At 35.1% G+C, this 12,996-nt stretch overlaps 1 protein-coding gene and 1 long non-coding RNA gene across 4 annotated transcripts in view; one reads left to right on the top strand and one right to left on the bottom strand.

Moving 5' to 3' along the window:
* The window catches only part of CycG (cyclin G), a 155,790-nt gene that overhangs the window by 122,213 nt on the left and 20,581 nt on the right, over positions 1–12,996 (top strand). The gene's annotated exons all lie outside the window — the stretch shown is intronic.
* The window catches only part of LOC138698135 (uncharacterized), a 115,794-nt gene that overhangs the window by 17,603 nt on the left and 85,195 nt on the right, over positions 1–12,996 (bottom strand). The gene's annotated exons all lie outside the window — the stretch shown is intronic.

Consider the following 12,996-nt stretch of genomic DNA (forward strand, 5'->3'; position numbering starts at 1 on the left):
AAGAAAGAATGACGCTGAAACCGATCAGGATGAGAAAAAGGAATTGTTTGGATCATTAGCTGAGAAGAAACTGCCTACTGAAGGATGCACTGAAAGGAATGGTGAATGGGAGAAGAGTTCAGGGCAGAAGAAGATATCAGATGATAGACGACATTAAGGCTGCTATTCATAGTCGACACTTTATATTACCACTTTGCAAAGTGACACTTTTGACGAAAGTGGCTCTTTCATATTAGTGGTATTCATAGACGATTGAAGAAGTGCACTTCACAAAGTGTCACTTTGCGCCAGCAAAGTGTAGAGTTACAATTTGGTTGGTAACAGAAGTCCCACAATGCCTTTCAAAACAAGTGAACAAACCGTTGCTTACGAAATTACACAAGCTGGCGCATAGCACTTGAAATACGCGTCTGAAGTGGTTCCCTCGTAATGCCAATTCCGCCGCTCGGAGCGCTGTTCTATACTAAATATTCATAGCAGAACACTTAAATGACATTGACATTTGGGACATTTAAAGGACTCGCCATTGCTTATTAAATGCTTCGTACAATATTTATGGATAATAGACGTAATTTCCAAACTTCTACGTCACAATTATATTACAATAAAAGGCTGTCATTCTTGATATCAAAAGATATTACATATTATAAACTAAGGTACTACCTTTCTGTTGTTCATTTCATACACCGTACCTTTTCGGAAATATTGAAAGAAACTTAATATATTTTACATGAACACTGTAGTCTACCCTTTTCAGGTATCCATTTATTATTATTATTATTATTATTATTATTATTATTATTATTATTATTATTATTATTCCAATGAATTAAGGTACTGTATTATCTTCCATTTCCCTTACTTCATAATTTAATCATTTGTAAGTAGGCCTAACTTATCCCTTTCTTTTTAAAAAATATATTGACGTTGAAGTGTTATGATTTTTACTAAAGCAAACAGCAGTCACAATACGTGATTAGTACAAATGTGCGATTTTTCTTGTACAACTTGCAGCGGTGAAATAAATATCTAATAGGCCTCCTGATTAACCTGTTAGGAACAACTGGATAATACGCACGGCAGACCAATATCGATAGTCGACTCTACTCGATGGCCACTAGTCACCGGGCCGTACCGAGCCGTATCAAACAAAATATAATCGAAATGGTGGTAGTCAAATTCGCGACTATATTCTTAAATAATTCACTCCATTAGTCAAGTTCAAGGTTTTATGTAGTACAACGGCGGCTTTTTGAATGCATTAAAAGAAAATGAAGATGTAATAAGATAATAAACTAGGTTATCACAAGGAAATTAACAGGAAAAAAGGTGTGTTTCACGGAATACAATTAAAATGACGGAAAGTAAATTTCCGGTTAGTGTTCGCCAAAGTGTAAAGTACGTAATTATGACGGCGTTGCTGTTTTATTTCTGGCCTATAGAAAAATACCTAGCCTTTTACGAAAAAAAAAATTTAAGGACCATGAAATTATTCACCACTTTCATTATAGGCCTATTATTTTTTAACAATATTACGAATCAAAAACTGTCATATTATATAATTTTAACTACTACATGGACGAATCAAATCAAGCTAACCTAACCAAAGCTAACCTAACCTAACCAAAGCTAAGCTAACCTAACCAAAGCTAATCTAACCTAACCTAAGCTAATCTAAGCTAACCTAACATAACCTTCGTAAATGCAAGGCCTGTAACCGGAGCAAGAAGGGATCTCAATCATTTAATCTGCAAGTACACGCAAAAATAAATTCAAGTAAGGATCACGCTCCCACTGCATGAGAGGTCCGCGCATGTGCTACAGCAAAACTGTTTCTGTCCCGAGCCTCTCATCTAAGGCACTCGTCATAATTTACTCGCAATATTTACGCAAATACACATTGTCACTAACAGTGGTGCTATGTGTCAATAATGTTCAGAACGAAGGAGGTAGACAGAGAGAGAAAAAATTTGTCCCGCCAACTACGCCACATACCAACGTCATGTTCTTATGTTGGTGACATTGTGTATTTACTTAAATTTGGTGGTAAACGTAACGGCACGGTTCAAAGTGACCGTGCTAATTCTCCAGTATAGCGACCTGTTACTTACAAATGGCTTTTAAGGAACCCGCAGGTTCATTGCCGCCCTCACATAAGCCCACCACCATCGGTCCCTATCCTGTGCAAGATTAATCCAGTAGTGGGTAGTAATAGCAAATGCTATGATATTTTAGTGTGTGTAAACAGTTTTTAAATTAGGAGTTAGAATGAAATTAATTAGGAAGTTAGACTGCAATATATGTGATTAGAAATGGTTTTCGAATTTGACTATTTCCCAAAACATAAACAAATATCTCAGGAATCTCAGGGACAATATTTCTTTAGAATTTGCCGATCATAGGCACATGCTCATCTGCTCTCCCCAATCCCCTGAATCTTGCTCCCCTGACCTGTTTTCTGTCGTCACTCATGACAACATGTCAATTTAATTAAAACATAAAGCAAAATTTTCGGTACACCATGCAGTGATAATTGTACTTTATCACAACGAATAATTGTAGTAATTATTATTTATTTATTTATTTATTTATTACTCGTAATGTCGTAATAATATTTGATTTGGCTTGGAGGATGAGGGGAATACGTTACACTAAATTCGGCATGCTCATCATTAAAATCGCATTTCTGCGTATATTGTATCCTAAATAATCAAATCATATATGTGTCAATATTCAGCAGTAATAATTAACAATTGTCGTGGAATATTTCGCCACTATAAATGATGATGGTAAATCATACTCTTGTCCTCGAATAACGCTACTGATTGCCTTAAGGCAAGACAAGCTAAGAACGATATTAATTTGATTTTGATTATGATGATAATAATAATGATGATGTTGATGATGATAATAATAATAATAATAATAATAATAATAATAATAATAATAATAATAATAATAATAATAATGTCTGAAAGTAGCAGAAACCGGTAGTTCACTTTGAACAATTATAACAGATTAGAGGGAACGAAATCTGAAGGAAAAATACGGAACTGAAAACAATCAACTTGCCAAAGTAAATGAACCAGATGACCAATGTAGTTTGGAAGCAAAATTTTTAATTAAACAAATTCAGACTTTCGGGAAACAAAATTGTAAATTCCATTAAATGACGCTGAAAATCTGCATGCTGTTATTTAACAAGTCATCAATAAATCTCAAATAAGACTGTAATATACTTGGCATATTTATAATTTTCGTACTCAATCAGTAAATCAAACTATTTTCACGATACACAATGCTTAGTAATGGCATAGTCTAATATATAGTCTATTAGACTGTGGCAATGGTACTATTCATCATTTCATAGTGCAGCGAGGCGAACCTAGTGGCAGAAATTGTCATAACTCTCAGAGACCTACTCTCGATTATGCTATGCGCCAGCTTGTGTAATCTCATAAGCAATGGAACAAACAATAACAAATTAATGACATATAAATATAACCTACAAATTACAATGCTTGTGATTTGAATTGGGAGCCTAATTGATTGCGCGAGAAAGAAAATATATATTTAAAGTTGTTTTATTTCAATTTATAGTTTTTTTTTTTTTTTTTTTTGCCAATAGTTTAGATTATTTCAGTCAGTTCAGATATAGGCTATACCATTTTATTAAATAGTTAGTGATACTGCTGGTGAAATTAGGTTAGGTTTTGTACAGTACATAGCTGATCCATTAATTTATATAGTTAGATTAGGTTTTGTACATATCTTTTTCATTGATTTATGTCGCTAAGTTAGATTTTATATGTATCCATTCCACTGATTTAAATAGTTCGGTTAGATTTTGTACATATCTTCTATTAGTTTATATAGTTAGGTTAAGTTGGATTGAGTATATATATATATATATATATATATATATATACACACACACACACACACACACACACACACACACACACACTACTGTGCAAAAGTCTTAGGCAGGTAATAAAAATTGTAAAAAGAAGAACAAAAATACCATGAAAAATAAAGTATTTATTATCAAATTATTTCGAAAACACAGAAAAAAGCAATATCACACACAAGAGTCACTGAGTAGGTTCATGGCACTAATATGATGTGTGACCGTCTTTAGCCAACAATATCTCTTGAATTCTCTTAGGTATACTTTCTTGCAATTTCTGGAGAACTGTGGCAGGAATATTCCTCCACCTGCCACAATGTAGCTGCAGACTTTGGCTGCTTTTTCATCTTCTCTTTGCCCAGATAATCCCAAAGACACTCGATAATATTTAAATCTGGACTATGAAGAGGCCAGTCCAACAGCTGAACATCTCCTCTACCTTGCTTTTGCTGCAAGTAGGTTTTCACTATATTTTCTGTGTGCTTCGGATCATTTTCCTTTTGAAAGACAAAATCTCTTCCAATTAATCGCAAACCTGATGGCATTGCATGATGAATCAATATTTGTTTGTATTTAACAGCTGTCAGCTTACCTTCAATTCTTATTAAATCACTCACTCCATTAACTCCATATTTCCACACTACCACCCCTGTGTTTCATAGTTGGTTGCAGACATGCCTCCTTTAATCGTTCTCCTTTCCTCCGCTTGACATACTACCTGCGATGACTTCCGAAGATTTCAAATTTTGATTCGTCGTTCCAAAGGACTTGTTTCCATCATTGGCTCCCTATAGTTTTTGTTCTCTTGCAAATGATAATCGCTTTGTCCTATTACCCTTCCGTAAGAAAGGTTTTTTTGCAGTAACATGTCCATGAAGACCATTTTTGATGAGTGACCGTCATACTGTAGATGCATGTACTTTAGTATTACTGTTTTCAGAAAGTTCTGCTGCCAGCTGTGCACTTGAAGCTGTTCTACTTCTCAGGGCTGTCACTTTCAGATATTTTTCATCCCTTGCAGGCAATTTCTTGGACCTGCCAGTCTGTTTTCGATCATCTACTGTCCTCAACTGTAGCTTTTCCCTCAGAATCTCCTGCACTGCGCAACGCGATACACCAGTTTGTCGTACAATACTTGCTTGACAACGATACTGCTCACTCAAAAAACAAATTTTGTATGTCATTTCAACTGAAATTTTTACCATAGCTGGTTTTTTCCTTGTTCAACCTGCTAAGAAGAGACTCAGTCTATTACTACATTGTTGTTCTATTCTTAAAGAAACACATTCATTTCATCCAGTACACAGCATTGATTACAACTTGTTCTGTTTATATGCAATTTGTAAACACAGCACTCAATATACCCGAGCGAGGTTTGTGTCATGGGTCTATAAAGGAATGTGGTGTTTCCATGGTTTTACATTAAGCTTGGTTTTGATGACTGAGACGAATTCTTGTACTTATTTCACCAGTAAGACTTCATTCTAACTTGTTTTAGACTACTTTCATTCTCAATTCTAGGAACTAGAACACAATATAAATGTATTGCATCGGGTCCCTAAGACTTTTGCACAGTATTTTTTTGTGTGTGTGTGTGTGTGTGTGTGTGTGTGTGTGTGTGTGTGTGTGTGCGTGTGCGTGTGCGTGCGTGTGTGTGTGTGTGTGTGTGCGCATGCGCGCGCTAAAGCATTTCCGGACACATGTTGTAATGAACTATTTTGATTGTCTACATATGGGAAATACATACCTGAAATTATGCCCCGTATTTTTGAAACAACCTGTATATAGGGAGAGAGAGAAAGAGAGATTTTTTTCCCTTTATTTTCATTTTTTTCTTTTTCATGAATAGTGAATAGAAGTAAAAAAAAAAGAAGGATATAAACACATTACTACTACTACTACTACTACTACTACTACTACTACTATTATTATTATTATTATTATTATTATTATTATTATTACTACTACTATTTTCTCTCTCTCGTTTCCATTATTGCCTGCTCTTCAGGAATATTTTGAATGCCAAGTGTTTCTACCATGCAAAACAAAATAGGCCTAACAGTATAAGATCTCTTTTCATGGTGAGGTTATGACTGCACATGAACTAGAGACTGTAGATGTATTGCTTACCGGCGTGAAAATATATAGCCCTATTACCGGTATCAAAACAGTAATGATTATATCAACATCAAGATGAATCTTATCTCAAAATACAGGTAGTCAACAAAAATCAAAATCATTTTAAACCCAATATAATTATGGAATCTGCTTAAAAGGCAGGCACGTGAGGTCTCTCAATGCTAATTTAAGATAGTTATGCCTACATTAGATTGAAGGTAGTTTAATATTATTTAAGTTAAAAAATTCGTTTCAGTATTAAAAAATAGGTTATCTAGGCATATCTACCTACATATCACTTCATCGAATTGAGGTTATAAATATACGAATGTTACTACAGAAATACCTGAACTATAATATTATATCTAGACTATTAATGTATGGTACATATCTGTAGCATAGAATTTTAATGCAGTCAATAACTGTATTATTGGAGGCATTTTCAAACCTCTATTATTCGTTTTTTTCAACCAGTCATCGAAAATATAAGCAGTCTCAATAAGTTTCTTTATCAAATCGGAACCGTTTTTTAAAATTCTATGTCATTATAAAATTCCACGGGATTGTCTTTAGGCCTATCTCTAATGTAGCGCTTTTGTACATTGTTCACTAATTGTGCCATCTCTCCCGCACGTTCTAATAAATAATTCGACAACTTCCAAGACGTCCGCCATTTTTCTACAAAGTGACACTTTCGGCTCAAAGTGTGGTCGGAAGTACACTTTCATCCAAAGTGTTTCTTTGCACCAAAGTGTCGACTGTGCAACGGAAAAGTGATACTTTGCGTCTTCCAAAGGACACTTTAATCGAAAGTGTCGACTATGAATACCAGCCTAAGACATATGGATCATATGCGGAGACTAAGAGAAAGGCAGAAAATAGGAAAGATTGAAGAATGCTGGTTTTGCAGGGAAAGACCTGCATTTACGCAGAAAACTATGAATGAATGTAATTGGAGAAAATCAAGAGGTCATTGGACCTTAGTGATCGCATGATTTCGAAATGCTGTTCCAGGGGATCTTGATGTAATTGTGCAATTAACACATATGGGAACCCTTTGCTCCAAAGAAATTCACACAATTTGATTGTACTTTGAAGAGAAACTCTCAATGATTCCATGGTTCTGTCAGATGCGAAAGTATTATTTGTAGTGGTAATGGAATGGAGAAAATTGAGGACTTGTGAAAATTTGAACTTTTATAAAGACCTTTACTAGGAATACTTGAATTTAAGCAATTTACAACTTGATGTAAGTCAATTTTTCAGTTCTTTCGCTGCCTTTGAAACTTGGTGTAGAAATGTCTCGATAAAATTTCAAGTCTTTGCTGAAGATTTGACACAACGAGCATTGCATTTATTTTTTGAAAGAGTTCTATATGTGCTAAAGACAGTTTAGGACACACTTCAAGTTCTTGAGGGACAGAAGAATCTTCATTATACAGTAATAAAAAAAAACTGAAATGTATTAATTCATCCTTATAATAAACGATGTTTTTACAATGAAAACTATTTCGTATTTATTCTAAGATATGAACAGTCAGAAAATGCCCATAATTTCTTTTTATTGTCTGCAGGATTTAAAATGAGACACTTAAGACTGCCCCTTCTTTCCACTTACGCCTAATGATTTCCAAGCTTTTATATTTGACTTCCATCACATATAAAGTCTACAACTTTTGCTGCTGCTTCCTCCAGTTGCGAAATTACTTGAATGCATATTTTTGCAAGAATATCCCCAGATACAGCATTTCTGCTGGCATAAATTGCATGATGAGTTGCACTGAGCTTTGGATGAACTCCAAAACATGATTTGTCAGTTGATGTTTATGAGTATCTGGTGTTAGATTCCTGAAATCGGTGAAGCGATGTACTTTGAGTGACGCATTATTAAACTGAATTTCTTCAAGTACCGGTACACAAGCAACTTATTTACAAATGACTTTTAGAGAACCCGAAAATTCATTGCTGTCCTCGCATAAGCCCACCATAGATCCTTATCCTGAGCAAGATTACTCAAGTCCATAGCATCATACCCCACCTCCCTCAAATCAATTTTAATATTATCCTCCCATCTATGTCTCGACCTCAAAGGTCTTTTTTCCTCCTAACACTTTATATGCATTTCTGGATTCACTCCTACGTGCTACATGTCCTGCCCATCTGAAACATCTGGATTTAATATTTCTAGTTATGTTGGTTGAATATAATGTGTGCAGTCCTGCATTGTGTAACTTTCTCCATTCTTCTGTCAGTTCATCCCTCTTGGCCTCAAATATTTCCTAAACACCTTATTCTCGAACACCCTTAACCTCTGTTCCTCTCTCAAAGTGAGAGTCCAAGTTTTTAGAACCATACAGAACAACTGGTAATATCATGTGGCACAGAAGTCAGTTGACAAAAATGGAAACATTATTCTAATTGGAAATACAAATTGTATGCAATATGTTCACTACCTCATATGTTCAAAATGTGCTCCATTTACTTGAAGACAGTGCCTCACTCGATCCTGACATCCTTCTGTTATACTTAAAAGTGTTGCAGGTGGGATGTGCTGGATAACATGGGTGATTCTTTGTTTCAAGTCATCTATAAATGTAGGCTTTGTCTGAAAAGTGTGCTGTTTCACAAATCCCCATAGAAAGATCATCAAGGGGTGTGAGATCTGGTGACTGGAGGTCATGACAGAGGTCCACCTCGTCCAAGCCAGTGCACATTGAACATATTTAATTTAGTTTATGGCGAACTGTTAAAGCATAATGTGCTGTGCTGTCTTGTTGAAATCACATTATCAGTTGGTTAAGTGGAAAATCATATAGGAACTTCATTACAAAGCTGTCCAGAATTTCATCATAGGTGAGTTGATTTACATTTACATAAAAGAAATATGGTTCCACAACCATATCACCTAGTATTTCACACCACATCATAACTTTTGGAACACTAGAGTTGTTAGCTTCATGCATCCATCTTGGGTTTTCTTTGGATCAGTGTCATACATTTTGTGTATGAACGTTCCCATCCATAAAGAATAACTATTCATTACTGAACAGAACATACTGAAGAAAGGATCGATCAGAATGCAAACACTGAGTGATCCAGTTGCAATATGTTCGCCTCTTGACTAGATTCTCTTCTCGTATTCTGGTAAATGCTATAATTTGTAGGGGTGAAAACGTGCAGATTTAAATATTTTTTTTAACAGCATTTCTACTGATACCTCTTTCTCAAGCCACGTAGCACACTGATCTTTCAGGACTGGCAGTCATCTACGCAGTCACGTCTATTGAATGCCATCCATCATTAGCAGATTTGGGACAACCAATTCCTTTCTTGTTGAGTACACTGAAAATTGTTTTAAATTTATGCAATAATTTGACTACATTTTGATATGATGGTTTTTGAATGTCAGGATGACGACTATGAAACTCGTTTGCAGCTTCTCTTGTCCTGTGGTCCCTACAGAGCAGTACTAGCTCTACTCGATGCTCAGGGGTCAACATGATCTCTTCAACTCAAAATGATAACTCATTAGCTTTAAACAATACATGAAACAAAACACAAACTGTAGCATTGTTGTTTACCATACCACAGTCTACTTCAATTTATGTACTGTATTCATTTTACGTATTCCATAGAAAGTAATTCAGGAAAACTAATGAGACACAAGGTGGAGAATTCTATCAGTACAAAAGGGGAATATGTACAGTGAAACTTGTGTAATTCGAACGTTTTTAATTCGAATTATTCTTTATTTCAAAGTTTTCCTTTGTCCCCTTGAATTTCCTATGGAAACAGTGCATAAATATCGTCTTTTATTCGAACATAATTTTGTTTAATTCGAAGAAAAAAAATCCAGAATGGAAATGAGTTTTACAGTGAAATGTGGCAAAGGCAGAACGAGCTAGTACTGTAACAGATTGACCTGAGCATAGGGGTTGGAGGCTGGAACCGGGAATGCATTGTATCTCCTTTTCGGAGAAAGTGGTCCCAGTGCGGGTTGACAACCCTTGGAGTGTCATTCACCTCGAAAGTACAGTTACCGTACTCAGTTAAAATGGTCACTGTGCATTGCTTTTCACAAACTCCGAAACCCCGATCTTTCACTTCCGAGAGCTAAGAAGATTCATTGAGGGACATCAAAATGTGCATGGTTCTCTGTTTGATGCAATAATAAACTGGAGGACTTTACAGTAACCCAGCAAATCAATAAAAAGAAGCAGAGTAAAATCACATCCTACTTAACAAAGGCCTAGTAAGGTATGTTTTTTTAACTACTGTATGTGTTGTGCATAAATGTTTACTAATTACTGTACCGTACTGTATTTATGTAATAGGCCTATCATTATACAGCACTATATTTTCTTGTATTATAATACCCTGTTGTCTTGAAATGTTATAGTAATACATAGTACATACAGTACACCTGTAGTTTACCTTCTGCAGTACCATTTTTTTAATTCGAATTTTTCCATAATTCGAATTTTTTCTTATGCCCTTCAGATTCGAATTACACAAGTTTCACTGTACTGCCAATCTAACAGTACAAATGAAAAAACTCGCTCATATTATGGACATCTTGGAGGGACCACGTCATTATGTTACTTTGTACAATAATTATTTCAGTTTTACAATTAGTAATGTTTCCCATTTGTCAACCAACTTCTGTGTTACACAGCATAACTTTTATAAATTCTTTGTTTTGTTTTTTTTTTTTAAAGCAGGCTGGATGACGAAAGCTTCTCAACCGAATAATAACAGGCATTTCCCACATTTATTCCTCTCGAGTGTCATTTTTATTTGTTACTGTTGCTCCAAGATATTTTTCCACCTCTTTAAAGGATAAATTTCCAACTTTGATATTTCCATTTCATACTATGTTCTGGTCACGAGACATAATCATACATTTCGTCTTTTCGAAATTTACTTTAAAAAATATCTCATTACTTGCTTCAAGTAAAATTCTCGTGTTTTTCCTAATAGTTCATGGATTTTCTCCTAGCACATTCGTGAATTTTTTCTTAATACATTCATCTCATCTGCATAAACAAGCAGTTGATGTAATCCTTTCAATTTCGAACCTCTCTTTTCCTGGACTTTCCTAGTAGTATACCCCTACACAACCAAAAGATTGGTGTGTGGTGTGTGTGTCTGCCACACACAGTGACACTTCAATATTATTAGACTCCGGAATAAACATGGATGTCTGCTTGGGTTTGTTGGAGAAATTTTACCTGTAACAAAAGAGAAGTGTGATTACTGATTCTTCCAGCAGAATGTGGCAACCTGTCCCACGTTTGAGAGGTCATTTGCTGATGTTCATGAGATGTTTGCTACTGAGTGGATAGTGAACAAAGGCTTGTGGCTGCCACATTCACTGAACTCGTTTACATGTGGATTTTATTTGTGGAATTGTGTACGAATAAAATTCACATACAATTGAGGATCTCAAGAATAACATCAGGAATAGCATCCACAGTATCACTGCCTAAGAATTGATATGTGTATATATGGACCCGTTAGGACTTGCACAGAAGTGTTTGGATGCTGGTGGAAAACATGTCCAGCATTTATTGTGAAGGTTGCAGGCACTTTGTTATTTTCATTATTCATTTTCACTTTCATTATATTACATTAATTAATTTAGGAGAAAGTTTAGTTTGAGACGAAGTGAGATGAGATGGACCAGTTATCCGTGCCCAATCCTTTATTTGCTACTCAAATAGGCTCCATTTACACAACACGAAAACTGTGTGTACAAAATTTAAAATTGACCAGAATTTAAAAATAAAATTAATCTGGAAATTAACTACAAAAAAATATTTCTCAATCATAGCCCACATACAATACAATGGTCGCCCTGGGTGGCGAAGTTGGTATAGCTCTGGCCTTCTGTGCCCTAGGTTGCGGTTCAATTCCAGCCCAGGTTGATCACATTTAAGCGTGCTTAAAGCGACAGGCCCATGTCACTAGATTTAGTGGCATGTAAAAGAACTCCTGTGGGACAAAATTCTGGCACACCAGCAATGCTGATATAAGCTCGGCAGTTGCGAGCATCATTAAATAAACCATGCTTTTTTTTTTTTTAATTTTTTACAATACAATGTAGAACTTCGTTCTTGGGTGACTGGCAATGACATTGTGAGCTGTGAATTCATTGTAAGAATAAAGTGGAGAGTCTACAGATATAACGAAGTCTGGGAATAAACAACACACCACCATATTATTGTCTTCCTTCGCCAGTAATAACTAATTATTTTGAAGTGATAGAAATACATCAGAAGCAAATAGTGTTTTGACAACTTAGATTACATTAGTAAAGTAATCAGAAAATGAATTCGTTAGCATTAATGTTTAGTGAAACAAATATGACAGTAGTGCTTGGTTTTTAATTTGTATTGACTCAGCCGTCAAAGGTTAGACAACTTAATGAATGGTGCCTAGTGAGGAATACATGCGCAACTTTTGAAGCTGTAAGCAGAGGAAGTAACAATTTTTTTCAGGCAGAAAATTCTGTAGAAAAATGTAGGTGAATCTTACATGGTGCAAGTATTATTGCTTATTAGCAACATCATTATGCTTTTCAAGGTGAAAGAAAAACTTTACTGATTGTAACTGAACCATTTGAATGTATTGTGAGGTATTATTGTTGAAACTCTTCTTATGACTGTTACATCAGGAAGAGGAACTGATTTCAACTGATTCGCCACTTTTTCACAAATTACTGTTTTTCACTGAGCATGTAAGTAACAGAGAATTGCATTGAAATGGTTTCAAACATTTTTTAATTTCTTACATAAAAACTACACCTTCAACAGATTGTGAAGCACCAGAGTACTTCTTAAATTGCTTTTATCTTTCTAGTAAATCATTCTTAAAACACTGAAAGTAATCCATTAGCTTTTCCTTTAAATTAGAATGTTTTGTGTCGAATTATCTTTTAATGTTGGAAGGTTCAGTGGCGACATGTG

This window comes from Periplaneta americana, chromosome 4 (assembly GCF_040183065.1).
Source record: "Periplaneta americana isolate PAMFEO1 chromosome 4, P.americana_PAMFEO1_priV1, whole genome shotgun sequence".
Lineage (NCBI taxonomy): Eukaryota > Metazoa > Arthropoda > Insecta > Blattodea > Blattidae > Periplaneta > Periplaneta americana.